Source organism: Schistocerca serialis, chromosome 7 (genome assembly GCF_023864345.2).
Source record: "Schistocerca serialis cubense isolate TAMUIC-IGC-003099 chromosome 7, iqSchSeri2.2, whole genome shotgun sequence".
NCBI lineage: Eukaryota > Metazoa > Arthropoda > Insecta > Orthoptera > Acrididae > Schistocerca > Schistocerca serialis.
This window is the reverse complement of record NC_064644.1, coordinates 248,689,909-248,696,976: the sequence shown is the minus strand read 5'-3', so window position 1 is coordinate 248,696,976 and position 7,068 is coordinate 248,689,909. Positions and strand designations below refer to the sequence as shown.

The following is a 7,068-nucleotide window of genomic DNA, read 5'->3' as shown; positions in this document are numbered from 1 at the left end:
CAATTGAGTATCCCAATTTACTGACAATTATCTTTTAGCTGCTGCCCTCCTGTTGTCCTTATTAATCCATTTGACAAGGATTTTTTTGTTTTAGCAACGTACCCATAAAGCACTCCGTCTTCAGGCCACGAGTGGCCTACCGGGACCATCCGACCGCCGTGTCACCCTCGGTGGAGGATGCGGATTGGAGGGGCGTGGGGTCAGCACACCGCTCTCCCGGTCGTAAGATGGTATTCTTGACCGAAGTCGCTACTATTCGGTCGAGTAGCTCCTCAATTGGCATCACGAGGCTGAGTGCACCCCGAAAAATGGCAACAGCGCATGGTGGCCTGGATGGTCAGCCATCTAAGTGCCGACCACGCCCGACAGTGCTTAACTTCGGTGATCTCACGGGAACCGGTGTATCCACTGCGGCAAGGCCGTTGCCCTTAGCAACGTACCCATACTCGAGAAAAATATACGGTTTACCAAGCGAACTGTCACAAACTCGCACCAGGCTCACCACTATCGATAGTTCACTCTCGACTCCCCTACGGGCTCTCATAACAAAGATTACCTACTCATACGTGTAGACTTCATAGTCTAGAGATACACTTGCTGTTAACAATAAAGAATGCTACTGAGGACAAATGTGTTACAAAAGAAAATAAATAAAATGAATGACGTAGAATCCACATATTATACAGTTACAATGGGCACGATGCTGAGAGTTGTAAATTTCAGAGAAGTAGTGCACAGAATAAACATTCCATTGAGGATGCAAATAGACGATTTATTTAGCACAAATTACTGCAATATTGCGATCAGTACTGTGAAAGGACTACTTAAGAAAACTTTCACGGCAATGAACTACTTATACCACTCTGCTATTGCTACTAAGTATCTGCACAGTATTTATAGTCCCGTTTTCATATTATTTCTCGACAATTCCACTCTCGAACAGCACATGGGAAACACCTAAATCTTTCCTTCCGAAGACTGATCTCTTTTATTTTATTACGATGATCATTTCTCGTTATGTAGGTGGAAGTTGAAAACACATTTTCGCATTCCGAAGACAAAACTGGTGATCTAAATTTCGTGAAAAGATCTCGCCGCAACAAAAAAGCCTTTGTTCAAATGACTACCACCTCAACTCACTTACCATTTCTGTAAAACTTCTCCTGTATTTCGCGATAGTACAAAACGATTTGGTCTTCTTTGAACTTCTAGCCTGTTTGGTAAGTGTCCCAACTCGAGCAGCAGTACTGCGGAAGACAGAAGGCAAGCTTAGTGTAGGCAATCATCAGGTGAAAAGAATGTAACAGGGATGCTCAGATTATCTCCTAAATCTTTTACTTAAGAACAGCAGAGGGTCTATAACACTTCCTTGGGGAAACCTAGATATCACCTATGTTTCACGACTTCTCGTGAGAAGTTGTCTTGTATATGGAATTTGGTTTTAAAAACTGCCAGAAGAAGAAAGTCAACATGTGCGAACGGGGGGGGGGGGGGGGGGGGGTCATACATACAGAAAGCAAGAAACGAAAGATCAGAATTAAAACTGCCAGTGGTTTATATACATGGAAAGTATATTCTTACATATAGTACGCTGCGAATAAATGTTGGAAATGTGAAAGTGTATTGTCAAACAAAACAACCAGTCAACTTTATTTGTGATTATGTAGAATTTTGTTTCGGATTCATTTCTCACCCATGACTCACAAAACAATACTTCGAACAATGATATAAAAATGGACATAAAAACTCCAAAATATTAACGTTAACTGAATTTTCCGGCTGTGTTTAGCGGAACACGACAACAATATTAAACAGAAAACACTTTTATATTTAATAATTTTAAAATATTCCTACAGATCCAGGATATTCCTGGTTACCTTCTAGGAGCATAGCCGTTTTCAATAATTCTCCATGTTGCAACAAGCAGAAGAATAAACTACCGTCGCTAAAAAGTTACAGTCCAGACAGGCTAGTAATCACATACGTTATGAGCCAGATCAAAGGAAGGTCGAAACTTTGGCATTAGTTACGGAGCACCGTCTTTCCCTTGTTTACGTAATTGTTAAACTTTTATTAGAAAATGCAGTTTTCTCTTCCGCACCATCCAGAATAAATCCGTAGTCGTAATTTGTCAAACAACTCGCTCTCGGAATTGGAAAAAATTATGGCTGATCCTCCTGTTGCTATGACATTAAAAAGCTAGTGTCTGGCGCAATTGTTAGATCGGTTACTGCTGCTACAATGGCAGGTTATCAAGATTTAAGGTGGTTTGTTTGTTTGTTTGTTTTAGGGCAATAAAAACAACTGAGATCATACGGGTCCAAGTCAAAACAATAGAACGCAAACACAGAGACAATGGAAACGACTATATGTCAGTCCGAATGGAAAGGAGACATCTAAACAAATCACGTGGAAAAATGGCTAAAAAATAAACCATACAAAAATGGAGATCCAAAACTAAAAATTAAATGGCCTTCACCACATTGCTTCGGCGAATAAAAAGTAAAACGCGGGTGACAGCCCTCGCAACATTTGCTAAAGCAGCTGATAAATCAGATGGCAAACCCAAGATGGAACGTAAATTAGTAAAAAAGTAGGTAGTGGTGGACACTTAAAATTTGGGCGCAATGCGTACAAAGTGGTGGGGCAGTGTCACTGAGCAAATGATGATGGCTAAAAAGGCAGTGCCCAATAAGCAGCCAAGTTAAAATAATCTCCTCTCGGCCCTCCCGCCGAGAGGAGGTCGTCCAAGGCTCCGGGAGAGGCTCAATATGCCGAAGCTTATTCCCGTGAAGGGAGGACCATTGGCGATGCCAAAGGGACACTACCTCCTGACAGACGGCAACGCAGAGATCATCGGAGGGAATAGAGATACTCACAGGCTGAGGTAAGAGGACTGCAGCCTTGGCAGCAGCGTCAGCAGTCTCGTTTCCTGGCAGAGCCACATGACCATTGACCCACAGAAACATGACATTGGCTCCACCAAGAGTGAGCAAGTGACAGCTTTCCTGGACCCGCTGAACTAAGGAATGAGCTGTGTACAGCGCAAAGTGACTTTGGAGGGCGCTGAGTGAGTCTGAGCAGAGGACACAATTGGGAAGGCTGTGTCGCCGGATGTACTCCGCGGCCTGATACAAGGCGAAAACCTCACCTGTAAATACTGAGGAGTGGGCCGGAATCCGATATTGAAAGACACCGACGCCAATGACGAATGCACACCCAACCCCACGGCCAGTCCGAGAGCCGTCAGTGTATACAGAGGTACTATCGCTAAATTCCATGCGAAGGTCGTGAAACTGAAGGCGATAGAAGAGGCTGTAGTAGTGTCCTTAGGAAGAGAATGAAGGCCAAGGTTCACATGGGCCACTTCACGAATTCAAGGTGGTGAAGGGTTCACACCCACGGGGAAAGCTGCAGGCAGCATGAAGTTAAGCCACCGTAGCAAGTGGAGAAAGCGGACTCCTGGAGGTAACAGAGAAGAGGGACGAGCCCCATACTGACAATCGAAGGAATCAAATGGTTCAAATGGCTCTGAGCGCTATGGGACTTAATATCTGAGGTCATCTGTCCCCTAGATCTTAGAACTGCTTAAACCTAACTAACCTAAGGACATCACACACATCCATGCCCGACGCAGGATTCGAACCTGCGACCCTAGCGGTCGCGCGGTTCCAGACTGAAGCGCCTAGAACCGCTCAGCCACACCGGCCGGCTCGAAGGAATCATCAAAGAAGGAGGCATAGGAGAGGTGGCTACGCATGGCAGACAAACGGCATGCATACATGTTGAGGAGAAGGTCATACCAGTGGGACAGTGGTAGTTCAGCAGCTTCAGCATACAGACTCTCAACTGGGCTGGTGTAAATGGCGCCCATCGCCAAACGGATGCCACGATGATGGCTAGTGTTGAGACGGCGTAAAAGGCATGGGCGTGCAGATGCTTAAACAAAGCACCCATGGTCGAGTTTCGAACGGACAAGGGACTGATACAAACTGAGGAGGGTGGTTGATCGACACCCCAAGAAGTACCATTGAGGACACGTAGCTCATTGATGGAGTGTGTACAGTGGGCTACCAGGTAAGAGACATGGGAGGACCAAGAGAGTTTCCTATCGAGCATGAGCCCCAGGAATTTCGTAGTGTCAACGAACGGCACGGCAACAGGCCCAAGATGCAGAGATGGTGGGAGAAACAATTCGCGCCGCCAGAAATTCATACAGACGGTTTTGTCAGTGGAAAAGCGAAAGCCATTGACGATGCTCCAGGAGTGAAGACGATCAAGACAGCGCCGAAGACGCCGCTCAGTGAGACAGGTGGTGGAGAACTGCAATAGATGGAAAAATCATCGACAAAAAGGGAGCTGGAGACACCCGGCGGGAGACGCAATGATAGGGTTAATGGCGATACCAAAGAGGACAACGCTCAGGACGGAACTCTGAGACACACCATTTTCCTGAATAAAGGTGTCCGGCAAAGCAAAACTTACACGTACCTTGAAAACTCGGTCTTGTAAAATTGCCCGAAGAAAACAGGGCAGGCGCCCACGGAAGCCCCTCATGTAAAGAGTACAGAGGATACCACTTCTCCAGAAAGTGTCGTAGGCCTTCTCCAAATCGAAAAACACGAACACAGTCTGGGATTGCCGCAAAATACCATTCATGACATGGGTGGACAAAGTAACGAGATGGTCAACTGCAGAGCCGGCCGCTGTGGCCGAGCGGTTCTAGGCGCTTTAGTCCGAAACCGCGTTGCTGCTATGGTCGCAGGTTCGAATCCCGCCTTGGGCATGGATGTGTGTGATGTCCTTAGGTTAGTGAAGTTTAAGTAGTTCTAAGTCTAGGGGACTGATGACCCAGATGTTAAGTCCCATAGTGCTCAGAGCCATCTGAACCTTTTTTGTCAACAGCAGAACGCCGCGCTCTAAATCTACACTGTGGAGTCGCGAGTAAATAGCGAAATCGAGCCAACTCACTAGCCGGGCATGAATCATACGTTCCATCACCTTGCAATCGCAGCTGGTAAGAGGGATGGGGCGGTAGCTACAAGGAAGGTTTTTGTCCTTACCGGGCTTAGGCATGGGTATGACTGTGGCTTCACGCCAGCGTCCAGGAATTGTGCCCTCACCCCAGATGCGTTTGTATGTGTTAAGCAGAAAGTGCTTTCCCGCAAGAGAGAAGTACTGCAACATCTGAATGTGGATAACGTCTCGCCCTGGGGTGGAGGATTGAGATGAACTGAGAGCCTCATAGTGAAGGCGGCATTGTAGCACTCACGATTCGGAGAAGAGAAGGGTATCGCCCAAGCCTCCTCCACTCGTTTTCTATGGATAAAGACAGGGTAATAGTGGGAGGAAACTTTCGCAAAATGGCGGCCCAAGGTATTGGAGATAGCAACAGGATCCACGATGACAGTGGCACCTGTCAGACCGGAAATGGGGGAATGGATCTTTGTTCCAGAGAGCCGTCGGAGGTTGGCCTACACACCAGAGAAAGGTGTGGAACCGTTGAAAGAACTAGTGAACGAAATTCAACTAGCTCTTTTGCTATCTCGAAGAACTCTACGACACTTTGCACGCATCTGTTTATAATGAATGCAGTTTTCCAGTTTAGGGTGTCGGTTAAAAACGCGGAGAGCACGTCTCCGTGCACGGATTGCGTCGTGGCACGTCTCAGTCCACCAGGAGACAGATACGACGTTGTAAAGAGGAAGGGCGAGGAATGGAACGTTCTGCAGCAGTAATGATAACATTTGTGAGTTAGTCCACTGGTAACAGCACATCGGTTTCGGAATGTATGGCCACACTGTAATGATTTCGTAGCCTGCTTTAATCTTGGATGGCAGCACCACCCTATCAAACGTGAGGAAAACAACGCAGGTGGGCACCAAGGAGGAATCGACCTTTTTCATTGCACAATGAACGGCAATGACACCCTGATCAGAGAGGTAAGATTATATTTCAGTGCCGGCCAAAGTGGCTGTGCGGTTAAAGGCGCTGCAGTCTGGAACCGCAACACCGCTACGGTCGCAGGTTCGAATCCTGCCTCGGGCATGGATGTTTGTGATGTTCTTAGGTTAGTTAGGTTTAACTAGTTCTAAGTTCTAGGGGACTAATGATCTCAGCAGTTGATTCCCATAGTGCTCAGAGCCATTTGAACCATTTTTATATTTCAGCCTCAGTTAGACCATCAAGCAGCCTGGTGTAAATTATACCATGGGAAGAATTCAAAGTTCTATGTGCCTCGACATGAACAGGGTAGCCATGGAGAAGCAAGGCAGCAAGTAGTTGTTGTGCTTTAGCATCAGAAGCCATCTCCAAAAGTAAGATGCCATTAGGTAAACGAGAGCAGGATTTCACAGGGCCAGCAACTGCATCAACACCTTTCTGAATAATAAACGGATTGACAGTGGTGAAGGACTGACCCTCTTCAGTACGTGATACCATAAGGAACTGTGGTGCAGGGGGAAGAGTCTTCGAATCAGTAGCCTCATCACGTTTACGTTTCGTCGACGGCGACGGAGAGGATGAGTGACTCATCGTGAGGAAATACCCCATGATTGCCAGTGTCTCCGATGGCGCGTTCTTTCCAACTGGAGGCCCCCTACGCAAGGGGGCACACCTGCCTTAGGTGATTGTTCACACCTCAGGTCACACCTCTCGAAAACCTGACGGAGGGACCAATGGGCAATCTGGGAAGGTTACAGCTAAGGCAATCACTCCTCCCTGGGTCTGGCCTGTACCAGGATGTACGTGCGAACCCTACCTGTCGACCCGGGGCTGGGAATTACGCGTTACCCAGTTACCTTTAACGCGTGAGACGCGTAGGCTGGCCTTCAGGAGCGCACAGGCAGAAAGAAGAAAAAAAGAGGATCCTCAAACGCCGAAGCAGAGGAACGAGAGGAGAAAGGAAACAAAAAAAGGAAAAAGGAGCCAAAAAGAAAGTTGAGACTGTTTGCAGGTCAGCAACAGAATGCAGAACATTCCCAATAACACCACAGACATGTTCCCCAAGGGAGGGGAAAAGGAATAGCAATAGGATAGACATGCAGCACATAGCATATTTTGTAAGCA

The 7,068-nt window shown here is 47.0% G+C and overlaps 1 pseudogene; it reads right to left on the bottom strand.

Annotated features, from left to right (window-relative positions):
* Positions 1-309: 309 nt before the first annotated feature.
* On the bottom strand, positions 310-427 carry LOC126413405 (5S ribosomal RNA; annotated as a pseudogene).
* Between the last annotated feature and the right edge of the window lie 6,641 nt (positions 428-7,068).